Below are 21,122 nucleotides of genomic sequence, written 5' to 3' on the forward strand. Positions count from 1 at the left end.
AAATCCATAAATTGCTGACCTTTCTGAACAGTAGACATTTGCAGTAGCCCAAGGTGGTGTTGCTTTCTTGGATGCCATGCCCTTTTCTTATCCTTTTCTTTTTCATGCAATAGGCCAAAACACACATGTGGGGTATCATTTGTATCGGGAGAACTGTGGGAACATTTAAAGGTATTACTTTTGCAAATGCTTGACGTTCCGGAGTTTTCAGTCACAGAAAACTTAAGATGTTGTGATTTTCTTTATCCTTATCTTGACATTTACACAGGATTCTGGGCAATAAAAAATGTTTAGATTTATGGAGACCACATCACTGTGGATTCCCCTTTGTCTTTAGTTTTTAGAATTGTCTGGCTTGTATGTCCCCAAAATGACAGCCACCTAAGAGTGTTCATCAAATTTCAGAGCATATCCAGTAATCAAATAGAATTCATACATCACATACAGTTTAAAATCAAGTACAGAATGCACCAATGTTAAAATCTGGCGACATAATTGTTATAAATCAAGACAACAAACAGAAAACGGGGGACCCTTTTTGCATAGTTCTATGCGAGCTGTTGCACAAGCTGATTCAACATCACATATCAAGTTGTGTACTCGTAGGATAGTAATTAATTCCTTCCCAGGATTCCTTTTAATTGGATTCAAGTTGACTGGCATCGACACATTTCGGTAGTATATCATCCAATTAACAACCACCTTCATCAGGACTCAAAGATCAGGGATTTTTCCTCCTGCTAGCAGAAAAAATAATCTATACAGATAACGAAAACCATTTAAAAAGAAAGAAAGGGAGTTTTAATTTCTACATTTATGGACCTTTTGGCCCTCTCTGTAGGAGAGTGGGGTCTGCAATCCTATGGTCACACCAGATTTTTGCTTTTTGCTTCACTGGTTTACGACTTTCCCTGGCTGTGGGCCTGCTAATCAGACCCACAGCCTAGCTGTTCTCTCTCTAAATTGACATCCATGTACTTTAGGTGCATTTACCAATTGGTACTGGGCCCCCTTATCAGTCCCTGTACAGTGTACCTTAGGTACCCAGGGCATAGGTGTACCCAGGGCCTACCAGGGGCTGAAGCATGTATTATGCCACCCCTGGCTGGCCATCTAAACAGACACAACTGGCTGGTAAGACAGCTGGGGCAAGGTGGTGTAATCACCCTTTGCTGTAGATATAGTATACCTATATCTAACCCTAAAATGGACACATATATTCCTATCAGTCACTCCTATGGCAGGCCTTATCAATCCTGAAGGCAGAGTGCTTGGAATTATGTGAGCTGGTGCTCTGGCATGAGCTGAGCCTGTCTGCAGCTTGCGGAACCAAGTCCTTATAGCTGTTCCATGATAACGCTATACCATATACTCTTAAGTGCATTATAATCCTCGCGGTTAAATGCTAACTTTGGTATAGCATTATCAAAACATGTCGAGTAAGGTGTCATACGAATTGGAATACTACCCCCTCGCCAATTCCGGCGACGGGGGTAGCATTCCACCCTTCTAGAGGGACACGAAATGTATGTAACCGTGACCCCCGGTTAAAGTTAACTCGAGCCTTGGCATCACAAAATGGATGCTGCCACCACAGACACAAGTCTGACCTCCTGCTGCTGGGTGTCCTTCCAGCGAGGGAGGCTTGGACAAAGGGTTTCCTGCCTTGGGAGGTGCTAGCACCACCGCAGACAGGATTTTGTGTATTGGGTAGGATAGGCCTGAAAGGAATGAGACATGCCCGGGGCACACAAGGTGTCCTGTGCATACACCGGTTCAAACCAGTTGCTGGGGCATCCCTGCCCCAGCTCTGGCGCGAAACCGGACTAAGGATAGGGGGTGTAACCACCCCCCTTCCTGGTCCCACCCAGGGGAGGGACCTAGTCACCAGTACAGCCCCCTTTAGCAGGATAAAGGTAGGAGCTGGTCTGTGAGTAGTTGGCCTGGTATATGATGTCCACAGTTCTGTGGGCACCATGTATCAGTCCAAACAATCCCTTATGGTGGTGGTTGTAAGTCAACCTTATAGACAAGCTATCCTAGGGGTAGCATGGACTAAGCAGCCTTAAAGGCTTAACTCCAAAGGACATGTGAAGCCAGCTGTTTTACCATATACAATCCTGTAATATCAAATGAAAGGACACCACACAAGTTATATATTATCAAAATATATGTATTTATTCTTAGAATAATCCCCACTACTCTTTATGAGCAATGAAGCACAAGCGTTTAAATAAAAGCACAGTATAACATAGACAAGTTGCACGTTTTTGGATGAGGCCGGTGGCCACTAAAAACCATACATCAAAAAAGTGGTATAACAATCACTAATCGATGGGAGGTAAGGCCTAGGGCCTTGTGAATCGCTGGGGCTACACTGGACTAACCACAGTTAGGACGGGAGTAGCCCGCGGGATTCGGGTGCAGTGCGGGAAGCACGGCTTGCACCAATGTAAAGTCAATGGTGCGTAAAAGTTACAAAGTTATTGCAAAAGGAGTCTTCCGACTGGACTAGGACTACCAAACTTTGGACTTAGGCACTAGAGGTGTGTACCAGTGTGGGTACACCGGCGCTAGTAAGTTACCTCACCCACAGGAAGCGGGTGCACAGGTGCCAATCTGTGTCGGGTTTAGTCACGCAGTTCGATGGTGCCTGAGGATGAAGATGCTGCAGGCGTCCAGGAGAGAAGTGTCCAGTGCGATCCAAGGGTGGATCGAAGCTGAAGGGTACCTGAAAGCAGAGGGGGCAGAGTCTGGGTCACTAGCCAGTGACCAGGAAGGAACCAGGAAGGAACGAGGCAATGTCGGGCGCAATCAGGTCGATGTCGGGTGCCTTGTCTCCGCTGCCACGTGGACTCTGGGGCACCGAGGATGTCTGGAGTGAATCACGAGCTGTCCCACGAAGGCTCTCGCTGTTGGCGGTGTCGGCTTCACGATCTGAGTCAACAAGCCTTGGCAAAGGCAACCCACGCAGGATTCGAAGATGGCTTAATACTCGGACCAGCAAGGTCTGAGCGGGTGCTCCTTTTCAGGGGAGCGAGGGCCAGTCTGGAGCAACCAGACCAGCTGTTCAAGTTTGAAGGTTCGTCGGCTCTGGGGCCACTAGCCAACGGGCAAGCGACCGGACCAACGCATCGAGCAGGAAAATGCAAAAGGGCCCCACGCAGCACTCGTCGAGTGTAGAGGGGTGAGCTTTGGTGCAAAAGCTGCTCGAGGCTGGAGCTTCTCAAACTCCAATGCACAGCTTCGAGGGAGCCTCGGGTGCTGCACGGTCAGCGTTTCGTGGTTTATTCAAGATGGCCGCTCCCACGCTTCAGGTCGCCTCCACGGGTCCCAGCTCTGCATGGACTGTGGATCGGGCTGTTGGAAGGCAGGATAGCTGGCTCTTGTCGGTCTCTGTCGCTCGAGTTCCGGCGGGAACTGCAACAAAGCAAACGTCGAGGTGCTGGATGGTGCCTGTTTGCACAGGGTGGTCACTCCTTGACCACAAGGGAGATTCTTCAGTCTTCCACGTCGAGTGGGATGTCGAAGGGTCCAGAGTTTCGTTTCATAAGTTTCAGTCAGGATAATCTGATGTGCATTGGCACTGCTCCCACCTATATTCCAAATCTGGGGGCTGGATTACCTGCTAGGTCCCTCCTATGGGTGGGACCCAGGAAGGGGGTGGTTACACCCCTTTCCTTTGTCCAGTTTGCCGCCAGGACTGGGGCTGGAGCGCCCCAGAACCGGTTTGACTGGAATCTGCCAAGGGACACCTTGTGCGCCCCAGGCAGTGTCTAGTTTCTTTCAACCCTCCCTGCTACAATCCACTATCTCCTATCTGGGGTGGTGTGACACCTCCCTGTGACAGGAAACCCTTTGTCCAGGCGTCCTCTGCCAAGTTTCGGTCAGCAGCAGGAGGTCAGACATGTGTCTGTGGCATCAGCATCCATTTTGTGATGCTGGGGCTCTGGTTAGGATTAACCGCATTTGCAGTAAGTAACATGTCTTCTCCCTCTAGAAGGGTGGAATGTTACCCCCGTCGCCAGAATTGGCGAGGGGGTAGTATTCCAAAATGTATGACACCAAACACGACATGTTTTGATAAAGTCAAACCAAAGTTAGCATTAACCGCGAGGATTATAATGCACTTAAGAGTATATGGTATGGCAGTATCACTGGAACAGCAGTAAGGAAATGGTTCCGAACACTGCAGACAGGCTCAGCTCATGCTAGAGCACCATCTCACATAAAACCAAGCACTCTGCCTCCAGGATTGTAAAGGCCTGCCATAGGAGTGACTGATAGGTATATATGTGTCCAGATATAGGTTTAGATATAGGTATACTATATCTAAGCAAGGGGTGATTACACCACCTTGCCCCAGCTGTGTGAACAGCCAATTGTGTCGATTTAAGTACCAGCCAGGGGTGGCAAAAGATATGCTGCAGCCCCTGGTAGGCCTTGGATGCACCTATGCCCTTGGCACCTATAGTGCACTGTATAGGGGCTGACAAGGAGTCCAGTACCAAATTGGTTATGTACCTATAGTACATGGAGTCCATTTAAAGAGAGAGCAGATAGCCTGGGACCCTGATTAGCAGGATCCCAGGCCAACTAAGTCGAAAACCAGCTAAACACAAGGCAAAAAAATCTGGGGTAACCATAGTCAGGTATCCACCTTCCTACATGGTCCCATTCCAAATTAGATTAATCCTGAACTACTCTACAAGAAGAAACTCTGGACTTCGACGTTCTGCTCCACAGAAGACTGAAGAAATCTCCCTTGTGGGCAAGGAGTGTCCACCCTGCAACTGCAGGCACCATCAAGCGTCCAGCGGCTTCACTTTGTCGTCTTCCCTCGAGGATCCAGACTTCAGAGCCCGACGAGACCCAGATTTCCAGACCTCTCCGACCTCAACTCACATCTGCAGCAAAGCTGAGACCCGTGGGTGCGACGAGACACGTGGGACCGGCCAACTTGAAAGAAACTGCACTTCGCTTCCAGCACGACTCCCAAGGTAAACTCAACCAAGTGCTTTGGGGATTGAGAAGCCCCAGCCCCGAGCAGCTCCTGCACCGAAGATCAGCCCTCCAGCATCCACGAGATCTGCGTGGGGCCCTTCTGCCTGTTTGCTGCTCGACGCGTTGTCTGGTCACTTGACGGCTGGCTAGTGCCCTCCTAGACGACGAACCTTGAATTCTTCACTGCTGGTCTGGTTGCTCCAGACTGGCCCTTGTTCCCTTCCAAAAGAGGAGCACCCCGGACCCTCCTGGTCCACTCAAGACGCCGTTTCCACTCACCGCGTGGGTTGCCTTTGCCAAGGCCTGTTGACTCCAAATCCGGATCCGACACCGCCGACAGCGAGAGCCTGCGTGGGACAGCTCGTGCCTCCATCCTGGTCATCGAAGACACCAACTGGTCCACGTGGCTGCAGAGACAAGCGTCCACTCTTCACCTGATCGCGACGACAGCATCTGGTTCCCTCCTGGTTCCACACCGGTCACTGGCTAGTGACTTTGAACACTGTCCCCTCTGCTTTCAGGTCCTCTTCTTCCTCGATCCACCCGTGGATCGCACCGGACATCTTCCTCCTGGTCACCTGCAGCATCTTCACTTCCAGGCTCCATAGACTTCAACGCAGAAACCCGACACGACTTCGCACCTATGCACCCGTAGCCCGTGGGTGAGGTAACGAGAGCATTTCGGTGCTCAAGGGTAGCTTGACTCTCCTAGTGTCCAGATTCACAGTAGTTTCAGTCCTACCTAGTCAGGATTGTCCGTACTGACCTTTTTCTTGAACTGTACTGTCCATAGACGTTGTTACGCATCTCGCGTGTGAGTTCACACTCTGCACACGCGTTCCGTGGGCCTCCTATTACTTACCTAAAGTTAGGGTAGCGTAGTCCCAGCGATCCTAAAGCCTCTGGACAGCTCCATTCCTTCTATCGATTTCCTTATACCATTTACTTAGTATATGGTTTGCCGTGCCCCTAGGGCACCATTGTAATTTTGTGCAACTTATCGTATTTTTCCTAAGAGATTGTCATGTGCTTAGCCCTCTGATCTCATAAAGAGTTCAGAGGAGTTTTTTATTAATAAATATATTGTTTATTTTCATAACAACCTGTGTGGTGTCCTTGCATCTGGTATTCAAGGGGTTATATTGTGGTAAAACAGCTGGCTTCACGTGCCAAAAGAGTTTAGCCTAAGACTGCTTTGTCCATGCTACCATTAGGATAGCTGGTCTATAAGGTTGACTTACAACCAATCACCATAAGGGTTGTTTGGACTGATACAAGGTGATCACTAGAACTAGTGAGCATCACATATCAGGCCAACTTCTCACACTCTCCACCCACCTATTTGAACATCACCAATTTTTTCAAAAACAATTTTCAACGTAATTTATGTTACATGCTCGTAGAATTCTTTTGTGCTACATCTCTATTTTTGATTGAAAGGTGGAACCCCTCCTGCTTCGTACTAAAACCAAAGGAGAACAGGAAACATCCTTTACAACGCAACTTTTACCACGCAGTGCCTTTACGACGCAACTTTTACAACGCAAACCATTACAACGCATTGCGCTGGGGGGCGCTCTAGGATAGGGAATACGTTTAATTTACTGTCCAACACCTTCCCTAGTGTCCACGGGGACTGGAGTTGGAATAGTAAATTAAACTATTTACTATCCAGCGCCCCAAAGCACTATGCGTTGTAATGGTATTCGTTGTAAATACCGCGTTGTAAAGGCATGCGATGTAAAAGTATGCGTTGTAACATCATACATCCAAGGAGAACCCCCCTTACATTCACACCACACTTACACTCAATCGATCAATCAATCAGAACATTTATATAGCGCACTACTCACCCGGAGGGTCAAAAGGCACTGGGGAGGGGGGTCCGCTACTGCTCGAACAGCCAGGTCTTGAGCTGCTTCCTGAAGGCGAGGTGGTCTAGGGTCAGGCGGAGGTGGGTCGGGAGGGAATTCCAGGTCTTGGCGGCCAGGTAGGAGAAGGACCTTCCTCCTGTTGTGGCTCTTCGGATGCGGGGGACGGCGGCGAGGGCGTGGCTGGACGATCGCAGCTGGCGAGTGGGAGTGTAGAAGTTGAGGCGGCTGTTGAGGTATCTAGGGCCTTGGTTGTGTAGGGCTTTGTGAGCGTGGGTGAGGAGACGGAAGGTGATTCTCTCGTTGACCGGGAGCCAGTGCAGGTCTCTGAGGTGTCCGGAGATGTGGCTGTGTCGGGGGATGTCGAGGATGAGTCTTGCCGAGGCGTTCTGGATCCGCTGGAGTCTCTTCTGGAGCTTGGCGGTGTTTCCAGCGTAGAGGGCGTTGCCGTAGTCCAATCGGCTGGTGACGAGGGCCTGGGTGACCGTCTTCCTGGTCTCGGTGGGGATCCACCGGAAGATCTTACGTAGCATGCGGAGGATATTGAAGCACGACGAGGAGACGGCGTTGACTTGTCTGGTCATGGAGAGGGAGGAGTCCAGGATGAAGCCCAGGTTGCGTGCGTGGTCTGTTGGTTTGGGTGCGCTGCCCAGGGCGGGGTGCCACCAGGAGTCGTCCCAGGCGGAGGGTGAGGGGCCCAGGATGAGGACTTCCGTCTTGTCTGAGTTCAGTTTCAGGCGGCTGGTCGTCATCCACTCGGCTACGTCTGTCATCCCTTCGTGTAGGTTGGCTCTGGCGGTGGTGGGGTCGTTGGTGAGGGAGAGGATCAGCTGAGTGTCGTCGGTGTAGGAGATGATGTTGAGGTTGTGTTTGCGTGCGATGGCCGCAAGGGGGCTCATGTAGACATTGAAGAGGGTGGGGCTGAGCGAGGAGCCCAGAGGGACGCCGCAGATGACTTCGGTGGCTTCTGATCTGAACGGGGGTAGGCGGACTCTCTGTGTCCTTCCGGCGAGGAAGGAGATGATCCAATCCAGTGCCTTCTCCTGGATTCCGACGTTGCTGAGGCGCTGCACTAGGGTGCGGTGGCACACAGTGTCGAATGCCGCGGAGAGGTCCAGGAGGATGAGGGCTGCTGTCTCCCCGTTGTCGAGCAGGGCTCGGATGTCATCGGTGGCTGCGATGAGGGCGGTCTCGGTGCTATGGTTGGCCCGGAAGCCAGACTGCGAGGGGTCAAGGGATCCATTCGTCTCGAGGAAGGCGGCCAGTTGCTTGTTGACGGTCTTCTCGATGACTTTGGCTGGAAACGGGAGGAGCGAGATGGGGCGGTAGTTTTTGAGTTCGGTGGGGTCCGCTGATGGTTTCTTCAGTAGAGCGCTGAGTTCGGCGTGCTTCCAGCTCTCCGGGAAGGTTGCGGTGTCGAAGGAGGTGTTGATGATGTCCCGCAGGTGGGGTGCGATGACAGCGTCGGCCTTGTTGAAGACGTGGTGAGGGCAGGGGTCGTATGGAGATCCGGAGTGGATGGTGTTCATCGTGCGGATGGTGGTGATGGGGGGCGTAGGTGTGGTCGTGGGGAGCGTTGGTTGTGTGCTGAAGCTGTTGTGAATATCCGCGATCTTGTTGTGGAAGTAGGAGGCGAGGGAGTTGCAGAGGTCTTGCGATGGGGTGATGTCGTTGTTTCCGGCGTTGGGGTTGGAGAGCTCTTTAACGATGTTGAAGAGTTCCTTGCTGTTGTGAGCGTTGTTGTCCAGTCGTTCCTTGAATGCAATTTTCTTGGTGGCGTGGATCAGTTGATGGTGTTTTCGGGTGGCGAGCTTGAGGGTGGTCATGTTGTCTGGTGTTGGGTCTCTGCGCCAGGCTCTTTCGAGGGCTCGGCAGTTCTTCTTGGAGCTCTTGAGTTAGTCGGTGAACCAGGGTGCTTTCTTACTGCCGGGTCTGCTGGGCGGGGTCTTCAGTGGGGCGAGGTCGTCTGCGCAGTTGCTGATCCATTTCGTGAGGTTGTCAGCGGCCTGGCTGGGGTCCTCTGACCTGGTGGGGGGGTACTGGCTCAGGGATGCGGCGAGCTGGTCGGCTGTGATCTTGTTCCAGCTTCTGCGTGCAACTTGTTGCTGGTGGTGGTGGACCGTTGTTCTTCTGAAGCTGAAGTGTATGCAGCTGTGGTCCGTCCAGTGGAGTCCGGTGGCGTGGCTGAAGACGATGTCCTTGCTGGATGAGACGACGGGGTCGAGTGTGTGTCCGGCGTAGTGGGTGGGGGTGGTCACCAGCTGCTTGAGACCGAGGTTGGCGAGGTGGTCCAGCAGGGTGGTTGTGTTGCGGTCGTTGTTGTTCTCCAGGTGGAAGTTGAGGTCCCCGAGGAGGATGTAGTCAGCGGAGGGGAGGGCGTGTGGGCTGATGAAGTCGGTGATGTCTTCGCTGAATTGTGTGCGTGGTCCCGGGGGTCTGTAGATGAGGGTGCCTCTGAGGGTGGTCTTGGGGTCGGTGTGGATCTGGAAGTGCAGGTGTTCGGCGGCTCGTCAGAGTGGTTAGTGATGCGGATGGTGTTCCTGTGGATGATGGCGATGCCTCCTCCGGTCTGGTTGCCGCGGTCCCTCCGGGTGATCTTGTATACGTCCGGGATGGCGATGGCGATGTCGGGTGCTGAGGAGGCGTTCATCCAGGTTTCCGTGAGGAAGGGGACGTCTGGGGATGTGGTGTCAAGGAGGTTCCAGAGTTCGACAGCATGTCTGTGGACGGAGCGGGTGTTGAGCAGGAGGCACTTCAGGTGGTTGTTGTTGGGGCTCGGCTTGGCGGGTGCGGTGCAGGTCCGGATGCAGGTGAACTTGCAGGAGTGGCAGCTGAAGGGTCCGTGGGTGCGTCTCGGGGTGGCTCGGTAGCATCCCGGGATCCGGCCGGTGTTGAGTGCGGTGGAGTTGTAGGTCCGGCGGGGGGCTGATGTCTGCGGGGGCCAGAGGGTTCGGGCGCTAGGCGCGGTCCAGGCGCGGACGGGCGCAGACGGGCTTACCTTTGGCGCGCCTTCGGCACACAATCGGCGCGCCCGCTGCGCGTCAACGCTGCGCGTTTGCCACTCTGCCATTAGAGGAGAGTGGGGGGGCGGAGCGAGGGAGGAGCAGCTGGGAGGCGGGAGCGGGGCGGCGAATGGGAAGGGAGAGAGAGGGAAGGGGGTGGGGCCGCAGGGGGGCAGCGTCGGGGAGCGGGCGGGAAACGCGACCGGGGCTGGCTACACCAGGGGGGAACAAAAAACGCAAGTCAGAGGGCAGGGGCACAACGGAGAAAGATACAAAACAGAACAATGATGCTTAGAGCGAGGTGACAATACAGAACGTAAATCAGAGGGCAGGGGCACAACAGAGGAAATTACAATACAGTACAGTGATGCTTAGAGCGAGGTGACTCACGAAGGAATTAACACGGGGAACAGCGCAGAGACAGAGTGAGAGCAAATACAGCAGGAGCACAGCTGCGGGCAGCGGCGGCACTCTGCGGGATCGGGGGCAGCCTGCTCACTCGCAGAGAGTGTGCGCGGTGCGTGGGGTGACCGGCCCAGAGGGTTAGAGGTCACTGCCCACCACTGCGAGCACTCTGCTATTAGATGCTCAGTGGGAGGGAGGAGCAGCTGGGAGGCGGGAGCGGGGCGGCGAATGGGAAGGGAGAGAGAGGGAAGGGGGTGGGCCGCAGGGGGGCAGCGGCGGGGAGCAGGCGGGAAATGCGACCGGGGCTGGCTACACCAGGGGGGAACAAAAAACGCAAGTCAGAGGGCAGGGGCACAACGGAGAAAGATACAAAACAGAACAATGATGCTTAGAGCGAGGTGACAATACAGAACGTAAATCAGAGGGCACGGGCACAACAGAGGAAATTACAATACAGTACAGTGATGCTTAGAGCGAGGTGACTCACGAAGGAATTAACACGGGGAACAGCGCAGAGACAGAGTGAGAGCAAATACAACAGGAGCACAGCTGCGGGCAGCGGCGGCACTCGGCGGGATCGGGGGCAGCCTGCTCACTCGCAGAGAGTGTGCGCGGTGCGTGGGGTGACCGGCCCAGAGGGTCAATTTAGGCAAGATTCACACTCACCACTCCTGGTGTAGTGCATTAAAAAACTCCAAAATGCTAATTTTAGTAGCATCGATGTCCTGAATATCACCACTTTCCAACTACCATATTCATGGTGGGAATGTTTCTAAGAAAGGAGAGAAGAAGGGATGTTCTACGTGTACTTTATACTGATAAGATACAAGAAATGCCTTCTCAATGGGAGTAAAAGAATCTTATCTCCTAGCAGAAAACACCTTTATGCATAAGGTGGACAACTTGTCTGCACTATATACAGGTACTTTGATTCTGTACCCGCCTGCCACCAGATTCGGGGTAGTCTCTCCTTTGCCGTTTCCCGCCCAGAAAGTAAGATGGCAAAATATTGAAAAATCGTTACCTAAGGGGAAACAAACATAACATACTAGTATTTTTTATTCGGTTTCTAACCGGGATAAGCTTTTGTTGCCTTTAAATGGAGGATGCACATCTCTAGTATATGGATTGCATTTAAGAAGTGCTAAGACGAGGGTTTTATCACTGTATTTTCTGGCTCAGCGCATCTTCAATTAAGACTGTGAGGAAAAGCTTGTTAACGGGGACAGCACGAATCCCGTAACGGCCCAGCAGGAGGAGAATTCACCCCATCTAGCCCATTCTTGCAAATTAGCAGATTACACTTTCTGCTAGCTGTGTTAAAGCCCCCAGAGCATTGCTGGAAAAGTTATGTTTGGCCAAATATACATGGCCATCCAAGTATATTGTGCCGTAGCAGCCCAACTGTAAATATAGTAGGCCAGAATAGCCCCGTTTTTCCAAAACCTAACGTTTGTTTGGGACGTGGACTATCTCTTCCTACTGCAGGTCTTACCACCCCCTGGTCAAACAACCCTATTCTACACTCGGTGACCCCATTTCATTCACTATCAGATCGGAGTATCACGTCAATTCAATGTAAGTGCCTCACGGGACACCTGGTTGTGTTTTTAAAGACGGACAGACTGGAAAGGGAGTTTTTGCGTGTACTCCCGGCATTCTGTTTTCCATTTTCTCTACGCATGACCGGCGGCCATTTTAAAATGCGTGTTAAATGCATCTACATTAATACTATTGTTAAAATAAGCCTCTTACCAGTTGAATACCTTTCCTATACGCCCACACAAAAATGGTCCTTTGGCATAAAATAAACCATCATAATTTATGTTTGTAACTTGGCCCATTTTATGCCATAAAGATATATTTTATATTGGCTACATGCACATTGTCCCATTATCATTGCGCGTGACAGGCGGCCATCTTAAGGTGAAATAAAGTGCATAGACATTATTGTTATCACCTAAATGGAAAACCCTTTGCGGCTTTTAACACTTTCCTAAGCAATCATTCCAAACTGCTTCTAAGGCATACAATAAACCACTAAGGGCCAAATCCATTGCCTGGCCCACCTGTTTCCGTGACTATATATTTTGCCGATGTCCATAATAGAGAAATAAGGTTCCCCACTTGCTTCGTAACATGATATTATATTATTAAGCAGCTGTATTTGGATGGGCAGCCCTAATGTCCCAGGGCCTATTAAAACATCAGGTGTCCCTATCTTTTCAAGAAATGGACCTCTCACCTATAGATACAGTAATCTTCCTAACGGTAGGATTCTCTATGCAACATGTACATCTCATCTGTAAATACAGTTATTTTGCTAATGCTAATATTATATCTATATCTATCTAAGCAATAGATTCTTTGGCAGTCGATAAAAGTATTACTATAAAGTCAGCGAATAAGGGGGGGGGGCAATAGTTTTTTTTTTTTTTTGATACAGCAGACTATGAACGTAGAGCACTTGAACTCCTCTGTAACCCTGAACATTACCAGACAGTTTCCCATGCCAGACTAGAAAGATTGAAGGAAGAGGGGGGCGGCTTGTTAGATCTTGCCAAAAATGAGGAGTGGATAAGCACAGAGGAGTACCAATTTTTATACAATAGGAATCCTAAAATTCCTGCACTTTATGGACTCCTAAAAGTACATCAAAATCTTTTTGATCCCCCCCCTTAAGACCGATAGTAGCATCAATTGACTCACTACTAGAACCATTGAGCAAGTATGCCGATGTGTTCTTAAAATCTTTGGTCCAAAAACAGAAATCGTTTGTGAAAGACCCTGTGTCTTATAAGTATAAAGTACACGTTGAACATCCCTTCTTCTCTCCTTTCTTAGAAACATTACCACCATGAATATGGTAGTTGGAAAGTGGTGGTATTAAGGACATTGATGCTACTAAAATGAGCATTTTCGAGTTTTTTGATACACTACACCAGGAGTGGCGATTGTGAATCTTGCCTATATTGACTTGGAGTGTAAATATGGTGTGAATGTAAGGGGGGTTCTCCTTTGGTTTTAGTATTAAGCAGGAGGAGTTCCACCTTTCAATCAAAAATAGAGATGTAGTGCAAAAGAATTCTACGAGCATGTAACATAAATTACGTTGAAAATTGTTTTTGAAAAAATTGGTGATGTTCGAAGAGGTGGGAGGAGAGGGCCAAAAGGTCCATAAATGTAGAAACTAAAACTCCCTTTCTTTCTTTTTATATGTTTTTCCTTTTCTGTATAGATTATTTTTTCTGCTAGCAGGAGGAAAAAGTCCCTGATCTTTGAGTCCTGATGAAGGTTGTTAATTGGATGATATACTACCGAAACGTGTCGATGCCAGTTAACTTGAATCCAATTACATGGAATCCTGGGAAGGAATTAATTACTATCCTACCAGTACACAACTAGATATGTGATGTTGAATCAGCTTGTGCAACAGCTCGCATAGAACTATGCAAAAAGGGTCCCTGGTTTTCTGTTTGTTGTCTTAATATATAACAATTTTTCGCCAGATTTTAACATTGGTGTATTCTGTACTTGATTTTAAACTGTATGTGAAGTATGAATTCTATTTGATTACTGGATATTCTCCGATATTTGATGAACACTCTGGCATACAGAGTTTTTTTTTTATATAGCATTAAAAAAACTTGGCGTGCTACATCTCCATTTGGGTGGTACATTTTAGAACAAGGTCCCATCCCTGTGATTGAATATAACAGTACATGTATGGGGTATTTGGAGTACAAGTGAGTGGATGAGCTTGGGTTATTTTACTATCATGGGGAAGCTTTATTTCTCTAATGAATGAAAAAGAAACACCAGAGGAGACTTTGGACTCCCTCACTTCGTGCAGTGATGACTGAGGCAGATATTCCCCCCCCCCTCCACAATGGTGAGGGGACACAGAATTTGTGAAATTAATTGAGTGACGTTAGAAGGAATGAGTACACAAGCTAGTGCACCACACACGCTCTTCGTCTTATGTAACATACTAAAGCAGATGTCACTGCTAATTACATTGACCAAATTGCCAAACAGAGGATGTAGTAATACAATCAAATTTGTCGTCCCCCGAGCAATTTGAATCCAAACACTACCACCACTTCCTAATAATAATAAAGTAATTTCTAGAGCGCCTAGTTACTTCTGACAAAGTGTCCCAGCACTAAGTTTTCGCTCTCAATTACAGAACCAGACAACCTGCTGAAAAGACAGCCCTAATCAGATCGATCTGAACAACCAGGTTTTAAACATTTTGAGGAATTATAGTTTTTTCCTGTCTGAGTGAGAGGGGGAGGGAATTCCACATCTTGGGTGCTAGAAAACTGAAGGAGCGTCTCCAATGCATGCTCTTTTTACAGTAGGAATATAAGCGAGCTGATCTAAATGTATTTCTAGGAAAGTAGGGCTTGATAAAAGAATGCAGATATTGAGGGCCCTTATTGTTAAGGGCCCTATAGCAGTATCACATGGCTTTCAAGAACAGCCTATTCTTCAGAGGTATACAACGCAATTTAGCAAGTGCAGGACCTGTTGGAGGCTGCCTCGGAAGACTTAGCAGCAAGCGGGCTGCCGCATTCTGCACACACTGGAGTCTCATCAGTCGAGACCCCAGCATGGATTTTATACTTGTGGTCACTGTAATTTCTTCAAATTAAGGCAAATTGTTTAAATGTTTTGATAAAGACAATCACCTGATGATCTTTTTATCAAGGTAATTATGAACTGTTTACTGAATGTTGAGGTTCACGTGACCATATATTCTTGTTTTAAATTGTATGTGGGAAGTACAAGTCACCAACAAAAGGTGCAGATAGCCTAACATTTCAGAGCAATAAAAGACTTTAAATTAGGGGTGTGCAAAACCTGCATAATTTCCTGTAGTGTAATTATACAAAATAACGCATAATTATGCAATAGCATCTCACACTAAACATCACCTAAACGGTCCGGTCGGTTAAAAATTCAATCCGAAAATGTGATTTTGAGTTTTCCATTCGCTATTGTTCAAAACGCAGCCACTGGTGTAGGGATTTGTTGTTTTGTTCTTAAAAAATCTACCTAAAGGCCGCTCGTGTTTAAAAATTACCCGCATAGTACATTTTCCAGTACAATTTCTATACGAGATTACACGACCTGGGGTACTGGCATAACCTCTGTATGCAAAATTCGTCAAATTGCGTCAATTACGCCAGTGTGATTAAATTTTGACACAGGCCAAATTTAAATGTGATTCGGCCTAACGTGTATTTAAAACATAATGGCGACATTACTGGTATTGCATTTTGGGCAGTAGAACATGTTCCAACCAATATTAGTCTAGGAGACTAAGAGCAAGTACTTCGGTAGATAATGGCGAAATGTATTATTATTTTAAAGCAGGCAACGTTCGGGGCCGAAAAAGTAATCTGACTATCGGTGTGTTTTTAATATGTGGGCTAGATTAATGATTTACACAGAACTACGCCCTATATCGGTACTGAGAAAAAAGCCCAGTAGATGGCGATATTGAGCTATTAACAGATCCAGACTTGACCCGTGTACATTTAGCTTATCCAATGGAGGACTTATACCGTCAAAGGAATGATACATAGGGTTGAAAAGTCTGAAATGGAGCTAGAATTGACAAAAGTTCAATGTTGTGTGAGAATAAATAATTTCCTAAATTTTTGTATTACAGATTTGGAAAGGTTATTGCTTAATTGTGCAAACTGAACAAACTTTTCTTTGATGAATGCGCATTTCTAATAATGAAATCAGGCACAATGTTTCATTATTCTGCTCCTGTACAACTCTGAGTCTGGACGCGATTTTAACCATAAGAAAAAAATATGCTTTTTGACCTTTTTTAAAAAAATTAGAAATCTATTCATTGAGGATTTTCACAAATCAATGTAACATTCAATACAAAAACACTGCTAGCAGATAAAGGCATCCACCACATTGGCATGCATGGCATCAGCACGATATCAAGTACAACTGTGCGTAGGGAGGATATTGCAGCAGGAGCTGTGCAGTCATTGAAAATACAACTCGGAGAAGGGCAAGTGTGTATTCTGTGCACGTGCCTTCCTTTTTGACATTTTTAACAATGCTAGTGGAGATTTACTTGTCTCTCAGACATGTGCAGTGAGGGGACGATTGCCTTTGAGAAGGAAATGGTTACCTACTATGTAAGCATCTGTTCGTGCCATGTAGCGCTGTAGATTCACATGCTCCTGGCGTCTAGCGTTGGGCCTGGATGGGTGCAAATTGATTTTCTTCGAAGAATTCTTCTTGAGTCACGAGGTGAATAATAATAAATAACTAATTTTCCCTTGTCATCGTCTGTCGAAAACCCACATTGCTGGGACCCATTGCCTCACCGCTCTTGCCTGCACGGGCCGCTGTTGACTCCACTTCTTGCTTGCAATTGCGCATGGTCATTGGCTCCACACGGTGGGTGAGGATGGAGGTGGAGCAAAGTGATACAAGTGAGAGAAATAGAAAGAGGACCATGCAAGAGAAGTAAGAAGGAATGATAGCTGCAACAGCCGGAGGCGTGAATCTACAGCACTACAAGCCACAAACAGATGGGTAAGTAACATTTTCCATTCAATGCATATGTAGCTGTAGATACACATGCTATGTGTTAGAAATGGGGGTCTCTAGTTGGCATAGGTAGGTACCTTTGTCCAAATAGGGACCCTTGCTTCTAGCCAGGGTAAGGGGGATACAATCCTAAAATAACCCCTGCTCACCACCTTGGTAGCTTGGCACGAGCAGACAGGCTTTTCTCATAAGCAGTGTGTAAAGTATTTGTGAACGCATACAGGAATACAGAGAAAACACTACAAATAGACACCACATCAGTTTAGAAAAATAATAAATCTTTATCTAAACTAACAAGACCATAAAAATCCAACATACAATACTCTTGATAAATAGTACTTGTAAAAAATAACCTTTAAATTGCAGGAAAATCAATAAAGCACAGTTCTTCGGACTCTGTAGCTCCTCCTGGGGCTACCATGATACTAAATACGACAGAGAATAACAATTCCAGCCGACCGCGTCGATGCAGGCCAGCTAAAGCGTCAACACAGTACCTTTCTTGTTGCAAACAACACATCGGTGCGAGTCGGTCGTGGCAAACGTTGCGCTTGCATTGTGAAGCGGAGCATTGCGGCGGACGATGTCCTCACTATTAGGTGCAGGCAGCGGCTTGTTGAAGGAGTCGGTGAGACCAGGGCTGCGTTTATGGGTGAGACAGTGCTCGTGGCAGTGCTGGCATGTCACGGTGCAGCGAAGGAGCCGGTCGATGTTCCGGTCGGGCAGTGACAGAGTCAGTGACGTCCTTGCAGCATGTAGTGAGGCGTTCAGAGTGCGGTGCCCACAGGAAACGGTGCAAGCAGCGGCTCGTTGACAGAGTCGGTGAGATAAGGATTAGTTACTTACCTGTAATCCTAGTTCTCTTCCAGGGGTATACTCATTAAAGTCATAAGCACTGAATAATCTCCGCCCATGAGCGGGAACCCGGAACATATAATATATATATATATATATATATATATATATATATATATATATATATATATATATATATATATATGTGTAAATACATATAATAGTAGTACATAGTACTAGACAAATTATACACATATATATGTATAACCAATAAAAAATGCAGCCCAACATAACCCATAGGCTAATAAAGCCATAATTACATATTTTCTGCAGTATTATTGAACATAGCACAGAAAATGGTTGTATATGTTTGAGGTACATTATTGTATTTTTTGCACAAATGTAAATACTAATTTTAGAATATTTATTGCAAAATTTTGTACATTTCTTGGGATCGCTTGTCAATATTAATTGAGAGATAAGGTGATTTGTAAATCGCAAATGGAATGCAAAAGTTGTTGGTTACACAATCTGGTCCAGGCTGAAGTATTTTTTCTATCTCTATAGGTTTGGGATCATGTGACTAAAACCAGCACTACAAAACACTGGGTGTAATTCAGACCATGTTATGTGATCAAGGGCTCCAGGGCCCGAAACGCGTCATGGCGATCGAGAGGGTGCACAGAATGGAATAAAACGCTGAAACTAACTTACAAGGGTCCATTTCGTTATTTGGCTTCCTGTTGGTTTGCGCTGAATTTCGGAGTTCCTGTTATATATATATATATATATATATATATATATATATATATATATATATGTGTAAATACATATAATAGTAGTACATAGTACTAGACAAATTATACACATATATATGTATAACCAATAAAAAATGCAGCCCAACATAACCCATAGGCTAATAAAGCCATAATTACATATTTTCTGCAGTATGAAAATAAATCATATAAATAATGCAATAAAAAGGCATGAGCCTCAAAAGCATTCCGTAATCAGCAGAAAACCTTTATTTTCATCAAAGAATTTGTAATAAAAGGCAATTAGCCTAAGAAGGCTGCATACAGAAAAACTATCCCTGTATAGAAAATCAGACTGACACCATCTGAGAATCTGAACACTTTGCCTTTAAGGCCTCCAGGGGAACTCTGTTCCCATCATGCACCACAGGTGACAGTTAGGTCAGTTCTTTTGTACGGTACAGTAAACGTAGCAGGAATCTGCATCTATAAACACAATAGTACCATCATAAAGCTACTGCTCGCCCGGGGAGGCGGGAGGGTGCTTATGACTTTAACGAGTATACCCCTGGAAGATAACTAGGATTACAGGTAAGTAACTAACCCTTTTCTTCCAGGGGATACTCATTAATAGTCATAAGCACTGAATAGAGTAGCAAGCTCATACCCACAAAACGCGGGCGAACAGATAAAATAACAACAACAACAACTGAAAACACACAGTTCTCAGGTAGCATTAGCAAATACATTTCTAAGAGATGCTTGCCCAACCTGAGCATCTGCCTGTGTGTCTGAGTCAAGGAAATAATGGCGAGTAAAAGTATGCACTGAAGCCAAGTAGCTGCCTTACAAATTTCTGCCATAGAAACATTTCTGAGAAGAGCTATGGTAGAAGCTTTTCCTCGTGTAGAATGTGCTTTTGGTCTTCCTGACAAAGACCTATTTGACAACTGATAAGTTAGAAGAATACATGAAACAATCCATCTAGCAATGGACCTCTTAGATGCTGCAGAGCCTGTATTAACAGGACCATAGTTAATGAACAAACGGTCAGAATGTCTCAAAGTCTTTGTTCTATCTAAATAAAACTTAAGGACTCTCTTCAAATCTAAGGAATGAAGAGCCCTTTCAGCAGGACTAGCAGGATCTGGAAAAAAGGTAGGCAAGGTCATGACTTGATTAATATGAAAATCTGACACTACCTTGGGCAGAAAAGTAGGATGCGTCCTGAGTACCACTCTATTGGAATGGAACACAGTAAACGGTTCTTTGCAACACAGAGCTTGAATCTCGCTCACTCTACGAGCCGAAGTAATAGCCACCAGGAATGCTACTTTCCAAGTTAAGTGTTGCAAGGAAGATTTATGTATCGGCTCAAAAGGAGCACCCATTAACTTAGTGAACACCACATTAAGCTCCCACGGTGGAGAAGGAGACCTGACTGGCGGATACACCTTTCTCAAACCTTCCAGTAAATCCTTTACTACAGGCATCCTAAAAAAGGAGACTTGAGTAGGTGATTTTCTGTAGGCTGTGATCGCAGCAAGATGGACTTTAATAGAATTAAAACGAAGACCAGATCTTGCTAAATGTAAGAGGTAGGGCAAAATCACCTGTTCCTGACCATGGATAGGATCAAACCCATTACTTTCACACCACAGGTAAAATCGTTTCCACTTAAATCCATAGGATTTCCTTGTAGAAGCCGTTTTGCCTCCTTAAGGATGTGCATACAGTCAGAATTCAACTGCAAGTGTCCATACTGGATGACTTCAGGAGCCATGCTGCCAGGCGCAGGGAGGACAGAACGGGGTGGAACACTCTCCCCTTCTGTTTGGACAGAAGATCCGGGCGACACGGTAATCTCCTGTGTGGTACTTCCGACAACTGAAGGAGATCTGGAAACCACCATTGGCGTGGCCACTCTGGGGCAATCAAAATCATCCTGGAGTTGGTCCTGTACATCCTGTTGATTACTGTTGGTATCAACGGGGTCGGTGGAAAAGCGTACAGTAAGTTCTGACACCAGTCTATCAAAAGGGCATTCCCCTGAAACCCGCTCTGGGGAAACCTAGACGCGAAGATGGGCATTTTGCGTTTTCCGCGCCTGCGAACAGATCGGTATCTGGTGTTCCCCATGCCTGAAAAATACTGTTTGTGACTTCCTCGTTGAGGACCCAATCGTGAGCCTCGACGAAATCTCTGCTTAGAAAATCCGCTTGAGAATTGAGAACTCCCGGCAGATGTACAGCTGTTATCGACAAGTCTCTAGCCAGTAACCAATTCCAGATGGTCTGGGCTTCTATGGACAGAGTCCTGGACCGAGTACCCCCCTGCTTGTTTAAATAAAACATTGTCGTTGTATTGTCTGTTTGAACCAGGAGGGACCGAGTCTGGAATGAGGGAAACCGGGACTTGAGGGCTAGATGAACAGCCCGCAGCTCCAGCAGGTTGATGTGATAGCCCTTCTCTGAGTCGGACCAAAGCCCTTGTACTTGCAGAGGGCCCATATGAGCACCCCAACCCTGGAGTGAAGCGTCCGTGATCAGAGTCTGTACCGGAGGGTCTTGATGAAACGGAACACCTCTCATCAAGTGTGATCTCTTCATCCACCACCTGATGGAGTCCTTGGCGGACTGATGAAGAAGAACTCGATCCTCCCAACATCCCATCCTCTGACTCCACTGGTCTTCTAGACA

The 21,122-nt window shown here is 47.3% G+C and overlaps 1 protein-coding gene across 1 annotated transcript in view; it reads right to left on the reverse strand.

The window, feature by feature from the left end:
- ECD (ecdysoneless cell cycle regulator) overlaps positions 1-21,122 on the reverse strand; it is a 285,220-nt gene that overhangs the window by 163,394 nt on the left and 100,704 nt on the right. The window lies entirely within an intron of this gene.

This window comes from Lissotriton helveticus, chromosome 5_1 (genome assembly GCF_964261635.1).
Source record: "Lissotriton helveticus chromosome 5_1, aLisHel1.1, whole genome shotgun sequence".
Classification (NCBI taxonomy): Eukaryota; Metazoa; Chordata; class Amphibia; order Caudata; family Salamandridae; genus Lissotriton; species Lissotriton helveticus.